Raw genomic sequence first — 14,569 nt, 5'->3', positions numbered from 1 at the left:
GCAACACAGGTTTGAATGCCGATCCCACGCTCAGAAACCACTCGCTGTTATAAAAGAATAATTATAAGTATGACATTTTTTATTTTATTTATTATTAGAATGTTTGTTTAGAATACTTTGTCTGCATTATTTAAACTTCCCAGTGGAGTGTTCGCTATTTTTGTTGTGGATATCCACGGACACCATTCATTCAGGTCATCTGCCCCCATTGGCATCAGGTTGAGGTCAACTTTTTAAATCCCATTAAACAAATATATATTTGAAGTTGCAAAAAGCAACTTTCCCATTTACTAGTACCATTGTGCTAATGTTAGTTTGTGAGTTGGAAAAAATATCCCAATATTAGACACTAGATAGCATTAGACAACCCTTCACCCCTTCGAGCCCAGGTGCCAAATAAGTACCAAAAGCACAAGGGATTTTGCAAATATGTACTCTATATATATTCATTCCCTCAGGGAAAAAGATAAATAATGATTGCTAAAATAGACCATTGCCCCTCTCCTCAGAGTTTGTAGTTATAACCAGAGCCACTGAATTAGAAAAGGCGTATTGGTCTGCTTCTGCCCTTGCCAGACCTGCAAATGGAATGAAAAACAGAAAGCAGACCACACTCTCAGCAAGGTATTTTCTACCAGACAGCGGCAGCACTGGATTAAGTGATACTCTTCACAGATCACATGAAGACTGGCATGCACCCTTTAACAGCAACCCTAGTGTGCCTCGTATAAAGGATTTAGAAGCTTTCCAGGGTTACAATATAATGTATTGACATGTGCGTTTGATCATCCTAATCTTTGATATGACTTGCTCAGGTAATCCAGCCACAAAGGATGCCATAGCTTCCCCTATTTTGACGGGGCGGGATGGACATTGATTCTAAACACACAGCTGAAACCTTTCAGAATGGTAAGAGAGTGAGGTGTTGCCCATTCAAATGTATGAAGCAGTAACCCTCTCCCTGGGACTAGTCTGCAGAAATTGAGCCAGCTCCACCTTAAGAAGTACTGTCTGTCCCTTAGATGGAGCAATCACAGGATATCTCCTTTTCCTGCTTAGCTGGTTTTTGACTACGAACTGTGAGGTTTGCACGGTTGTCATTGACCCCTATATTATCCCACATAACTGGCCTGAAGTTGTGGTACCCTTTAGACTTAGTAGACACTCTCTGATTATTAGAACCCTCAAAAAGGCATTGGAGACAGCTGTGGACAACCTCAAAGAGGGAGCTGTAAATTGATGTTAGGCTGCCCAGAAGAACACTTGATGGGCTGAAGTCAATTGGTGTCCTTTTATCTCTCTGCCAGTTTTCCATCCTGGGCCAACCTCTCAGTGCTGCTGAATGGGAAAATCCTCTGTATGATCCTGCCCACCATCCAATTTACTCAGCAAAGGAGTAGAACGTGGTACCTGAAACCGAGAGATCGTCAGCTGCAACATTTTGATGCCACTCACATGCCTCTAAACTCACAGTTCCACCTACAGTAAACACATCACTAAATGCCTCAATCCTGGAGCTCTGAGCAACTAGCAGATTTCGAGATGATGGCCTGTATTACAGAAATGGTTTCAGTCCAGAATAATACTTTCCTGTTGGTAAGCTGCACCATATGTGTAGTGACACCATTATTAGAAGCATCTCCAGGACCAACTGCTGTTCTTGTGCCAAGTGTCGGAGACGGGTAGTGCACCAAGCAGAACCTAGAAAGACTCTCAGCAAATGTGTGTTGCCGCACCTGTAAAAAGCTGTAGTTCTCCATTGATGACCCCGGGGACATGACAAAAGCCTCAACAAGGTTAAGGGTGGCACGGGAGAACTGGAGGGGATGTGGGCTGACTTACCAAGAGGGAACATTCAGTTTTCCCTTGGCCCTTTTGCAACCATAATGCTTGGGTGACACAGCAAGGGCAGAAAGCTTGCAAACCAGTGGTGGAACGAAGCATGTTGATCGCCATGGAAGGGTTGAGGATCATAAGTACCATAAAGAGAACTTGAGAGGGAGAGTCCTTCACATCAGTGTCAGAGATAAACCCACTATAAAAGATGCAAGTCATCTTCGTTGTGCAGTACTTGGCAGGGAAGTGAACCAAGTGTGCCAGTACAAAGAAGAAGAGAAACCCGGGCATGGGACCCAAACCAAGAGAGTGATATGAGTCATCATCCTCATGGCAGTACTTGGCAGTGAAGTAAACCAAGTGGGACAAATCAAAGAAGAAGAAAAGCAAGGGTGATGGACCCTTCTAACATTCAGAGTGGGCGTTGTAGGTGTGAAGCCTAAGGAGAAGGAAGACCAGAGGATGCGGGTCATTCCCCCTGGTTATAAGAAACTGATAATAGGGTACCAGGAGAAGGGGGTCATTTTCCTGCTAACCCGGACCAGCAGAAAGGTCAACAAAGCCTGGGCAAGGGAACCATTTCCCCAGGCTATTTGTCACGAGAAGGGAGACATTCTCCTGGCCCACAAAGAAATTATTGTTTGGAACCTTACTATCAGGGAAAGGGACCCATTACCCCTGACAATGTGTGTTGAGACTGGAACTGATAAAAACATACCAGGAGAAGGGAGTCATTCTTCTGGTAACCCGGACTGGCAGGAAGTTCCACAAGGCCTAGGGAAGGAGCCATTTCACTGAACTGAGGAGAAGGGAGCCATTCCCCCTGGCAACGTCTGAGACACAAGACTGTTCTAAGAATTGGGAACTATTTCAACTAACCAGGAACCATAGCCTAGGAGAAGGGAGTCATTCTCCTGGGGCCAGAGAACAACTTCCTTATACTTTAGTTTCTAGTGTAAGGGACAGAAGTAGAGTTTTCTTAACATGGGACTGTGGACACCTTTGAGTTGATAAGACATCCTGACAGACACCTTACGTTTAGTTGAGGCAGTAACATCCTCCTCTTAGGAATACAATAGACAGGTTTTCTCTTACATTTTTCTTTAATCAAAGTCTTTAGCCCCAAATATTCCACCTTTCTGTCAGTCTCCTTATTCTGCACCCTTACATATGGTGTCAGGAGTGTGATCTGACCTAGTTGATAAATGTTCCAACCTTAGTAACCGAGCCTCCAACCCCTCTGTAGCCACCAATGAGTCTTTAGGGTTTTACCTCTCCAGTAGCTGCAATATTATAATAGAGCCTGAAGAAAGGCAGCTCATATCAAGTGACTTAGTCCTAGCCCCCCACCCCCCCCCCCAAGGGTACATACATTCTATTGGTATCCAAGTCAGGTCTCACTTTGAAACATGGTCTGGATGTGATGGCCAGGGTGGTGGACCCAGACTACTGGGGTGATGTCAAAGTTCTACTTCAGAACAACGCTAAACACTCTGTAAAGACAGGGGAGAAAATCGCCCGGGGGATTTTAGAAAATGCCCTATTTCCCAAACCTGCAGAGCTCTATTTCCCAAACCTGTAGCAAGACCTGATGGAAAGAGGAACCAAAGGCTTTGCAGAAGCTGGTCAAGATCTGCATCCTAAAATAGAAATACCAAAACCCTGTACAGAAGAAATTGAGCATGAGATAATTCCCGATATAGTGTTCGCCCAACACAATGACCCTATTCTGGCCAAAGCCTTCCGCAAAGTAGTCCAGAGGATGAAGGCAGGAGTAAAGATGGTCCATTCTTTTTCATAAAACAACGGTTGTTATACCGGGGAGATACCCCAATGAGGGAACTCCTCGAACCCAAATAGTGGTCTTGATGCTAGGGAGAATTCTCATAAATGTGCTAATTCCCTTCACCTTAGAGACCCCCAGCAACTTTGCTGGATTTTTGAGGACTTGATTTTTTACCTGGAAAGAGTGTGAACCTTTTTCCCACTCTTTCATGTGTTTTGATGTGTGTTTTACACTTGTGTTCTTTGAATATGGGGTTTTAGATAACTCCATAGGCATCATCTTTTCATGTGTGTTACACAGCACCTTCAGTGCAGTGACACAGGGATGTCTTTTAGACTTCCCAAAGGTCTATAAAAAAAACTACTGTTTCCCAGAGAATGTAAAGTGAAATTGACTTTATGAGTCTTTCCAAATTCCTAGACCCAGCACACACCATCGTACAATGGAGTGCTGGAGGGGTTACATAGTATCCCCTGTGTCTAAATACTCATGTAGCAGTCAAATGCTACCCTTTCCAATTGAAAAGGCTGGTGGCAGCGGTTTTGCCACAAACTACCATGATTTTTCCCGACCGCGAACACCGGTAGCTAAAAAATCACGGGAGCCATGTTTTTCAAGATGGCGCCTTTAGCCCCTTTGTTTAAACAGGTCCCGATCTTCTTTTTTCGCCATTTCTTTTTGGAAAGGACCTAGTAGTGTTTGTCTCTGCGTGCCAAACCAGGTTTGATCCCTTTGTTCATGTGCCTTTGGTGGGCTTCAGGACTGAAGACCGCCTCTAGCATCTGAGTGTCTGGGGTCGGCAGGAAGTTAGGGAGGTGTCCGAAACTCCCTGTGCTTAGTCTCCTGGGAGACCCAAATGTACTGTGTGTGATTGGCTGGCTGACTCTCCGGCAAAGACAGCCACCCTGCTGGGTGAGTGACAGCTAGGCTGGAATAAAAGAGAGAGAACTGTTTAAAAGGCGAGTCTCTTGGACTGGAAAGCAGAGTTGACCACTGGAACGAAAGAACAGAAGACGAGCTGGAAGAGGACAGCTGCTGCAACTCCTGGACCGTTGGTTTGCCCGGCAAAGCCCTGCTGCAGGTCTGAATTGCCAAACTCCATTCGACAGAGAAGCTCCTTCAAGGACAGCTTCTTCCTTTGAGATGGAGGGACCAATCAACTCATAAGACACCTGGATATCATTCTCAAGGCTGGTTAGGATTAACCAGGGTGAGGGACACCAGTTTGTGTTCTTGAATCTAAAGCTACTGGAACTGAAGTGACTCCATCTTGTTTGCTTTCTTCAACAATCCCGTGCAGTGCAGGAGTCCCCCAACGTCCTCCCTTTTGTCCCCACGACTGAGGCCCAGGAACAGCAAGATCTGCAGGAACTGCCAGGAACCAACAACTTCAGCAGCATTTGTTTCTTCATACAAAGGTAGTGTGCCAACTCAATTGAGAGAACGCCACTCTCGCAGTGAAAGTTCGTGAAACTTTCCCAATTTACAGGTGTAATCACCTTGTTACCCAACAAATTATTCTTTTTCGCCTAAACTACTTCTGAGAACTTTTGCAAAGACTTTACCGTTTGATACCAGAACTGTTCTTTCTTATCCAGAACACTAGCCCATTGACTTTGGCCTGGCCTACCGACTTGAATTGAACTGCCCTGGTGAACTGAAACTATTTGCACTGTCTAATAAGTATATATGATCTATTCTACTTACTTTTGTCCCTTTTGCTCACTTCTAAGTAACTGAACTGCCAATTTGCTCCTATTTCAGGGGAGCTCAAACTGTCTCAAAATCTTCGATTTTTGTATTCAAGTGTATGGGTATATAATATTAAGCTGTCTTCTACTAGTGAAATGTTTTCTAAATGATTGTGTAAGAAATTAATAAGTGTTTTATCAAGAAACCTTGAGTATAAGTGTCTACTTGAACCACTGTGATTGAAAGTCCTCTGTGTAATTACTTGTACTGCTCACATTCACTCTTGAGATAAGCCTGGCTGACCAGCTCGCTACCAAAAACTGGGTGGTACAGACTTATACCAAAGGTTGGTCTTGCTTACACCTGTAGTCCTAATAGTATGTGATGGACGCAGAGGGTACTGCATGCAATTCTGCCTAACACCTGAGAAGCCATCAAAGGGTACTCTTAGAAATCGCATATGCCCACCTAACTTCAAGACATTTGGGGATGGCAGGGACCGGTTGTGAGCAGGTTTTACTGGCCAGGCGTGTATGCAGACATTAACAACTTTGTTGCTACATGTTCTCTCTGTCCAAATACCACCCCACACAACCCTCCCCCGGCTCCATTGCAACCTTTGCCTATATTAGCGTCCCCTTTTTCCTGAATAGGGATGGACATATTATTATTATTATTATTATTATTATTATTATTGTATTTCTTGAGTGCAGACAGAGCTTTGAGAAGCAACATAGCACTTTACAGAGGTATTCAACAATACAGATACACAACAAAGCTCTTTACATGGGTATACAACAGTACAGATACATAACACAGCACTTTTCAGAGGTAACAACAGTACAGATATGCAGCAGGGGTAGGATACAGAAGGGCACAGAGGAGGGGTACAGCTGTATAGGGTGGTGGGGAGGAGATGGGTGGATGGCGTCTAGTGAATAAGGTGGCACAGGAGGGTGACATGATGACCTAGGTGTTGAGGAGGAGAGACTCCTTGAAGAGGTGGGTACTGAGTTCCTTATGAATTGTAGGAGCAAAGGGGCAAGTCTGACTTTGATGGAGAGGAGGTTCCTTAGTCTTAGGGTGTAGGCAGAGAAGGCATGTTTTCTGGACCTTTTCTTTTAGCAGCAGCAAATTTCAAGTCTACACATGTCCTGGCTTCTGGTGCTGTGCTGTCTGCCAGAGATGCTGAGTTCCTTCAAGAGGTAGCTGGGTGAGGGCGACTGCCTTATAAATGATGCAGCAAGACTTGAAGGTGATTTGTACGTTCGGTGGGGCCAGTGAAGGTCGATGACGGCCAGGGTGATGTGGTCGTATCTGCGTAGACCCTTTATGACGCATGCAGCCATGTGTAGGACATGTCTTAGAGGCACAAGGGAGGATGACGGGAGGCCTTCAACAAGGGAGTTGCCCCATCCATGTGGGATAGGAGCAGTGCTTGAATGGTGGATCTAAAGGTGTCTGGGGGGAGGAAGGGCTTGACTTTCCACAGGAGGCAGAGCTGATACCAAGCTGTATGAGTTTTCTTAGCTATATGTGTCTTGAAGGAGAGGTGTTTGTCAATGTGTAGCCCAAGGGAGCTGGTGCAGGAGGTGAGCTTGTGTGTGAAGCCCTCAGGGTTTAGGGTTCATAGCCAGGTCTGTATGTCTGGGCTTTCTGTGTTGTTGGTAAGTAGAGGAAATTCAGTCTTGGAGGGTTTGAGCTTCATATATGCAATGGACATCCAAGACTGGATCAGCCGGAGGCAGGGTTGGAGGCTATAGATGTCCTTGATGGAGTTTATTTTACGGTATAGCTGTGTGTCATCAGCGTATTTGTGGATGTGGATGTTGTGTGTGGCTAAGAGGGCTCCAATTGCCATCAATTGATTCCTATGCTATCAGGGGTACAAATATTTGTATTAACTGCACAAGCATGTGTCATTGTATCAGCTCACCACCTTCAAACCTTTCTCTATCCACATATCAAGAAATCATCTGAGTTTCTGTCTCAATTGGTATGGTTTAATGGTTTGGTGCATTTAAATGGTAAGCCTGTCTTTTGGAAAACATGGCTAGCTAAAGGTATCAAATATTTTGGCCAACTATTAAATCAAGTGGGGTCCTTAGTCTTCAATGAACTAAGAGAAAAATGTTCTATTGCTTAATCCTTTTGACACCATTATGCTATTTTTATCAATGCACTGATGGAAAGTCTTCAAATTGTCTTGTCTAGCTTGTCTTTTCCGCATGAAAACAGACTACATACAGGGTTGTACAACTCCAGACCTCGAGGGTCGGGTTCCTGACAAGTTTTCAGGATATTCCTCATTAATATTCATGAGGAAATTGTTGCATACATTTAGAATCATTTTATGCATATTTATCTCATGAATATTAATGAGGGATGAACTGAAAACCCAACATGGATCCGGCCTTCAGAGCCTGGAGTTGGTCAGTACAGCATATGTATAATCTTGATTTTAGTGCCTCACAGTTCTACAAGATCCAATCCACAGAACGGATGACTGAACCTACATGGGAATTGCAAGTCGCTTGGCAACGGGACTGTAACCTCAATGATGATGAAAAGTGTTGGTCTCAAGTCTGGAGTAAAATATTGCGTGTTACTGCATCAGCTAGTTTGACTCAGACTTTATATTTTTTCTACCAAAGAGTTTTTATTACTCCTAAAAACTCTTCAAGTGTAAAGCAGCCCCAAATAGTAAATGTTGGAGTTGCTTAGATGGGGCAGGCTCATTTTAACATATATTTGTTGAGAGTACATTTGTTGAAAAATATTGGAAGAATGTCTCGGATATACTGAAAAAAATATTTATGCTCAAATGTAACTTTAACTTTACATTTCTTCTTTTTGCGCAGTAGGCTCCTGCAGAAAGAAGGGGAAGAATAATGCTTGCTTGATCTTTTTATTTTAGTCGCAATGCAAGGAGTTCCGGCCACCTGGAAAACTCTTGAAACTATTACTCCCAAAATCATACTCTGAAAAGAAGTGTTGCCTGCTCTCATAGTCTTGTCCACAAACATGAACTGAAGTCAAATATGTTTCTGAGCTTCTTATCCACTCCTGCTTCTTTGGTATGATACAATTATATTACTTTAATATCCTCCCACTCCCTTTATCCCTCTTCTCATGTATGTGTCCTGTTTTGTGTGTCCTGCCTTGTTTCTATGTGTAAACTTGGGATACTTACAAGTTATATGTACATGCATAGTTCATATTCATTTACTCTTTTAATAACTGGATTAGTCTTAATCAATTGCAAGAATGTCTTGTACTGATCCACTGTTATGTTGCCATTTCTGAATTTTCTGAAATGTACTCCTATTTAAATAAATTAAAAGATAGCCATAGGGTGCCTCTTCACAGAATTCACCCTGCGAGGAGTGAACACACGTGATTAAAATGTCATGAAAACCCCCCAGTTGGCTATTAACATGTGTTGTGAATGATTGAACACAAGCCCCCATTATTTATTTAAAGGGGTGCAAATAGCGCCTCTCATGCGCTGAATAGTTTTTTAGGTGGCAGGTCTGTTAGGAATATTCTTCTGATATCAAACACAGGCTGGGGGGATAGGTCAGAGGCAATATGTTTGTCTTGGAAGCAAAACAATGCAGAGCAGCACATGTTCGAATTGGTCTCCGGTGTTAAGTGCGTAATAAAAGATGAATTAACTACACCGTGGGTCAGAATGCGAGGGGCAAAGTGACCCTTGCATTCCACCTCCCTACGTCTAGTACAACAGGGATTATGTGCAGCGTGGGGCTGTTTGTGGGAGTCTGTGAACTAAAGCCAATACGTATCTCCATGCGTATCTGAGTCAAGCACATTCCTGAAGAAAGCTGTAGTTGCATTTGGCAACTGAAACTAGTCAGGTGGATACTGCAGTTATCTCCCTACCAGGTGGATTCAGTAGACACATATGTGGTGATGGACCTTTTAAGTCCCATCACTGCAAATGCAGTTTTAACTGCAAATGTTTTTTTCCACATTTCATCTCTGTTTGGGAATTATAAAACAAAAATAGAATATCTATGTTCTTGGGTAGATGTATACAGGCAAATAACCTTTCGATAATTTTTACATTCATGAATTTGTGGAACATAGCAAAAGCTAGACTTGATGAAATGTCCTAATATGGAATAGATCGTAGGCACTTTGGGATTTACCAGAGATGTATACAGTACAGAGATTAGTTTGCAAAGGTAGCGGGCGCCCCTCTCTCGACAGAACAAGGCCTGATAACCTGTTCAGTGGTTATTAACCACTTGAGAGTTCGCAGAAACTGCTTTTACTCACTGTGCCTTTCACAGATGGGAAATATCCATTTGCATATCAGTCTTTGTCCTGCCCAGGGATGATCACTGATGATCCCCAACAAGGGTGAAACACGTGTATGGGGTTGCTGGTGGTACTCTCGTTCAGATTGGAATTGCCATTGTATTTCGGTGCTGGACTGCCCCTGGGCAGGACAAAGACTGATATGCAAATGGATATTTCCCATCTGTGAAAGGCACAGTGAGTAAAAGCAGTGGCTGCGAACTCTCAAGTGGTTAATAACCACTGAACAGGTTATCATGTCTGTTCTTGCGAGAGAGGGGCGCCCGCTACCTTTGTTAAACTATTTGTTAAGGAACCTGGGATTGGTAACCCTAGGTCTCCTGGGGGCAAGCAGACGTGGTCTCCCTCTCACTGTGCTTAGAGAGGCATCAGCTTCACCTCACTGATGATCCCCAACAAGGGTGAAACACGTGTATGGGGTTGCTGGTGGTACTCTCGTTCAGATTGGAATTGCCATTGTATTTCGGTGCTGGACTGCCCCTGGGCAGGACAAAGACTGATATGCAAATGGATATTTCCCATCTGTGAAAGGCACAGTGAGTAAAAGCAGTGACTGCGAACTCTCAAGTGGTTAATAACCACTGAACAGGTTATCATGTCTGTTCTTGCGAGAGAGGGGCGCCCGCTACCTTTGTTAAACTATTTGTTAAGGAACCTGGGATTGGTAACCCTAGGTCTCCTGGGGGCAACCAGACGTGGTCTCCCTCTCACTGTGCTTAGAGAGGCATCAGCTTCACCTCACTGATGATCCCCAACAAGGGTGAAACACGTGTATGGGGTTGCTGGTGGTACTCTCGTTCAGATTGGAATTGCCATTGTATTTCGGTGCTGGACTGCCCCTGGGCAGGACAAAGACTGATATGCAAATGGATATTTCCCATCTGTGAAAGGCACAGTGAGTAAAAGCAGTAGCTGCGAACTCTCAAGTGGTTAATAACCACTGAACAGGTTATCATGTCTGTTCTTGCGAGAGAGGGGCGCCCGCTACCTTTGTTAAACTATTTGTTAAGGAACCTGGGATTGGTAACCCTAGGTCTCCTGGGGGCAAGCAGACGTGGTCTCCCTCTCACTGTGCTTAGAGAGGCATCAGCTTCACCTCACTGATGATCCCCAACAAGGGTGAAACACGTGTATGGGGTTGCTGGTGGTACTCTCGTTCAGATTGGAATTGCCATTGTATTTCGGTGCTGGACTGCCCCTGGGCAGGACAAAGACTGATATGCAAATGGATATTTCCCATCTGTGAAAGGCACAGTGAGTAAAAGCAGTGGCTGCGAACTCTCAAGTGGTTAATAACCACTGAACAGGTTATCATGTCTGTTCTTGCGAGAGAGGGGCGCCCGCTACCTTTGTTAAACTATTTGTTAAGGAACCTGGGATTGGTAACCCTAGGTCTCCTGGGGGCAACCAGACGTGGTCTCCCTCTCACTGTGCTTAGAGAGGCATCAGCTTCACCTCACTGATGATCCCCAACAAGGGTGAAACACGTGTATGGGGTTGCTGGTGGTACTCTCGTTCAGATTGGAATTGCCATTGTATTTCGGTGCTGGACTGCCCCTGGGCAGGACAAAGACTGATATGCAAATGGATATTTCCCATCTGTGAAAGGCACAGTGAGTAAAAGCAGTGGCTGCGAACTCTCAAGTGGTTAATAACCACTGAACAGGTTATCATGTCTGTTCTTGCGAGAGAGGGGCGCCCGCTACCTTTGTTAAACTATTTGTTAAGGAACCTGGGATTGGTAACCCTAGGTCTCCTGGGGGCAACCAGACGTGGTCTCCCTCTCACTGTGCTTAGAGAGGCATCAGCTTCACCTCACTGATGATCCCCAACAAGGGTGAAACACGTGTATGGGGTTGCTGGTGATACTCTCGTTCAGATTGGAATTGCCATTGTATTTCGGTGCTGGACTGCCCCTGGGCAAGACAAAGACTGATATGCAAATGGATATTTCCCATCTGTGAAAGGCACAGTGAGTAAAAGCAGTGGCTGCGAACTCTCAAGTGGTTAATAACCACTGAACAGGTTATCATGTCTGTTCTTGCGAGAGAGGGGCGCCCGCTACCTTTGTTAAACTATTTGTTAAGGAACCTGGGATTGGTAACCCTAGGTCTCCTGGGGGCAACCAGACGTGGTCTCCCTCTCACTGTGCTTAGAGAGGCATCAGCTTCACCTCACTGATGATCCCCAACAAGGGTGAAACACGTGTATGGGGTTGCTGGTGGTACTCTCGTTCAGATTGGAATTGCCATTGTATTTTGGTGCTGGACTGCCCCTGGGCAGGACAAAGACTGATATGCAAATGGATATTTCCCATCTGTGAAAGGCACAGTGAGTAAAAGCAGTGGCTGCGAACTCTCAAGTGGTTAATAACCACTGAACAGGTTATCATGTCTGTTCTTGCGAGAGAGGGGCGCCCGCTACCTTTGTTAAACTATTTGTTAAGGAACCTGGGATTGGTAACCCTAGGTCTCCTGGGGGCAAGCAGACGTGGTCTCCCTCTCACTGTGCTTAGAGAGGCATCAGCTTCACCTCACTGATGATCCCCAACAAGGGTGAAACACGTGTATGGGGTTGCTGGTGGTACTCTCGTTCAGATTGGAATTGCCATTGTATTTCGGTGCTGGACTGCCCCTGGGCAGGACAAAGACTGATATGCAAATGGATATTTCCCATCTGTGAAAGGCACAGTGAGTAAAAGCAGTGGCTGCGAACTCTCAAGTGGTTAATAACCACTGAACAGGTTATCATGTCTGTTCTTGCGAGAGAGGGGCGCCCGCTACCTTTGTTAAACTATTTGTTAAGGAACCTGGGATTGGTAACCCTAGGTCTCCTGGGGGCAAGCAGACGTGGTCTCCCTCTCACTGTGCTTAGAGAGGCATCAGCTTCACCTCACTGATGATCCCCAACAAGGGTGAAACACGTGTATGGGGTTGCTGGTGGTACTCTCGTTCAGATTGGAATTGCCATTGTATTTCGGTGCTGGACTGCCCCTGGGCAGGACAAAGACTGATATGCAAATGGATATTTCCCATCTGTGAAAGGCACAGTGAGTAAAAGCAGTGGCTGCGAACTCTCAAGTGGTTAATAACCACTGAACAGGTTATCATGTCTGTTCTTGCGAGAGAGGGGCGCCCGCTACCTTTGTTAAACTATTTGTTAAGGAACCTGGGATTGGTAACCCTAGGTCTCCTGGGGGCAAGCAGACGTGGTCTCCCTCTCACTGTGCTTAGAGAGGCATCAGCTTCACCTCACTGATGATCCCCAACAAGGGTGAAACACGTGTATGGGGTTGCTGGTGGTACTCTCGTTCAGATTGGAATTGCCATTGTATTTCGGTGCTGGACTGCCCCTGGGCAGGACAAAGACTGATATGCAAATGGATATTTCCCATCTGTGAAAGGCACAGTGAGTAAAAGCAGTGGCTGCGAACTCTCAAGTGGTTAATAACCACTGAACAGGTTATCATGTCTGTTCTTGCGAGAGAGGGGCGCCCGCTACCTTTGTTAAACTATTTGTTAGGGAACCTGGGATTGGTAACCCTAGGTCTCCTGGGGGCAACCAGACGTGGTCTCCCTCTCACTGTGCTTAGAGAGGCATCAGCTTCACCTCACTGATGATCCCCAACAAGGGTGAAACACGTGTATGGGGTTGCTGGTGGTACTCTCGTTCAGATTGGAATTGCCATTGTATTTCGGTGCTGGACTGCCCCTGGGCAGGACAAAGACTGATATGCAAATGGATATTTCCCATCTGTGAAAGGCACAGTGAGTAAAAGCAGTGGCTGCGAACTCTCAAGTGGTTAATAACCACTGAACAGGTTATCATGTCTGTTCTTGCGAGAGAGGGGCGCCCGCTACCTTTGTTAAAGTACAGAGATTAGTAGCAAATAATAGTTATTAACATGATTTTAATAATGGCAGACAAAATTAGTACTATACAAATTCACGTACTATGGATAGGATGGTATGCTTAAGTTTACATTATGCTTTAAAAGTTTTCTTTTTTTACAATGCTGATGTAATCATTAATATTTGATGTCTTAACTGTAATGTATTCATGTTTTGTACTTTCTTTGGTATGAAAAGTAATGATTTACAATAACATACCAAAAACACTTTTTTTTTAAAGAATCTCTCATTAAAACCGTAAGAGTTTCTCTGTCAGCATTATACTTTCCTCTGCACTCAGCTTCCAACAAGGGACCTCCTGACACTGGCACTCCCACATGCACCCCTTTGTAAATCAGAGCATGGGTGCCACCTGTGATTTCCACTACAGGGCAGTAATGCCCACACCTACCAAAGCGAGGGAGCCGTACCCACACCCAGGTTGAAACAACAGTTTTGACAGCACATTTTGCAGCAGGAATTGGAATAAGCCATAGGATTTACAAGCAGGTTTCAACATACAACCTCTCAGCCACCATTGCATAACCTGCTGAGCTGTCTTTGCAGCATTCTGCTTTAGGATTCCCTACTCCTCCCGTGTCCGCCGAACAGCGAACAGCTTTGACCTGCTCTTCCCACTTCGTGCCCCTCCCAAATCAAGGCTCAGGTGGTCCAGTGATGAGGTGGCCTTCAAGACTTGGGAGTGAGCAGCCCTTGCTATTGTTGCCAGACGCACGCCAGCACTTCACCAAGCATGAGGCCAGCAGCAGAGGCAGAAGCCCTGCTGCATTGCCCAGCAATTTATAAGAGCACGGCTTTCAATCCGAATTTCTTTTTCGTTTTTGGTCGCCCCATACAAATTATTTCACAATATCCACAGGGGCAAGATGACACTCCTACCCCTCGTCAAGAGCAGGGAAAATGCCCCCTCTGCGCCCATGTACTCAGCACCTATGAACGAGTAACAGGGACTGTTGTGGCACCCCACAGGCAGCAAAATGTGTGGGGTGCACAGATGTGC

This window comes from Ambystoma mexicanum, chromosome 7q, assembly GCF_040938575.1.
Source record: "Ambystoma mexicanum isolate Mex_15411 chromosome 7q, UKY_AmexF1_1, whole genome shotgun sequence".
Lineage (NCBI taxonomy): Eukaryota > Metazoa > Chordata > Amphibia > Caudata > Ambystomatidae > Ambystoma > Ambystoma mexicanum.
This window is presented reverse-complemented; position numbering follows the sequence as displayed.